The sequence below is a fragment of the Myotis davidii genome, unplaced genomic scaffold (genome assembly GCF_000327345.1).
Source record: "Myotis davidii unplaced genomic scaffold, ASM32734v1 scaffold679, whole genome shotgun sequence".
In the NCBI taxonomy this organism is placed as follows: domain Eukaryota; kingdom Metazoa; phylum Chordata; class Mammalia; order Chiroptera; family Vespertilionidae; genus Myotis; species Myotis davidii.
The window spans coordinates 495,929-497,467 of record NW_006290023.1 but is presented as its reverse complement, the minus strand read 5'-3'; positions in this window follow the sequence as shown (position 1 = coordinate 497,467).

Genomic DNA, 1,539 nt, shown 5'->3' with positions numbered 1-1,539 from the left:
CCCCCCACCCCCCAGTGCACAAATTTTTGTGCACCGGGCCTCTAGTTAAAAATAATTCAAGAAATTTCCCAGAGAAGAAAGACTTACATTTTAAAATTAAAAATGGCTTACTCCATGATCAGCATATTAGGCGATATTAGGTCTACACGTAGAAAGACACAGCAATATGAAATTTCAGATTATTGGATACAAAGAGAAGCTTTTAACAAGAGAGAGAAAATAAGTCACACACAAAAAAGGAGTTAGAATGGCCACTGACTTTTAAATATCAATATATAAAGTTGTAAGACAATAGAGGAATGTCTTCAAAATTCTAAAAGAAAATTATTTTGAACATTGAATTCTATATGAAGTCAAACCAACAATCAAGTGTGAGAGTAAAATAAAGATATTTTTATGCATGCATGACCTTAACATTTTTGTCTCATGTACCCTCTTCTCAGAAAGCTACTAAAAGGAAGGCTACATGGAAATCAGAAAAACAATGCAGGTTATAGGAAACCCTAGAATAATTTTGAAGGAAAAATCTCAGGTTAAGAACTGCGAACCAGATACAGAGGGCAATAGGCCCAGAATGGAGCAAGTCACAAGAATCTAGAAGAGATTTCAAGATTAAATTGATGGTTTAACAAATAAATCTGATTATCTTGAGGGAAGACTTAAATAAGTGGTGAAACCTTTCAGACTGAAATTTCATGAAAACTAAGCAAGCAAACAAAACAAAGATAATAGGGAAAACAAAAAAGTGCAGTAAAAGAGAAGTGATCATGGTTTATTACATAGCTCAACTGTAATAGCACTGTTTTGTTGAAAGGCCATATATACAAAGCAGTCCCCAAAAGCTGAAAAAGCAGAGAGACAAAAGAGCCGAGCAAAGAAGTCCAGCTTGTTGGTTAATGAGTTTAATAGGGAACTTACATACAGTCTTGAGTAGCCATATCTCTGCACCTTCCACTCCTCAGACTATCTGCTTATATACCCTAAGCAGTGAGCCTGCCTGCTAGGGAAAAAAAATGTGGGGATGGTCAAATAGGCCAATGTCTGAGATACTGCAAGCAGAGTGAATTAAAAGATAGGTAACATTGAGGGCACTGATCCTGGAGGAAGGATGATTGGAAATTATGTGATTAGCTCCTGTACGTAGTCCAGGGTACGCCCAGCTAAAAGGGAGGGGAGAAGGGTCTGGTTGACTCAAAAGGCAAGATGGTGGATTAGCTTCAAATAGAGTCATTATGTTCCACACAAACATTTATATGCAAAATATCATATAAACATTAGATATTAAGATTCCAGTCAAGATGGTGGAGTAGATAAACACTGTGCTCACCTCCCTCATGAATGCATCAAAATTACACTTAAATTATAGAAGTTATATGGAGACCATCTGAATATTAGCTGAACAGAACTAAGGATATAAAGAAGAAACCATGTTGAGACTAGTAGAAGGAACAGAGATGTGAAACGAGCTGGTCCCAGACCCATATGTGGCTATTGAGAATCAGGAAGAATATCTCAGCTGCAGAGGTCTCCTCCTTAAGT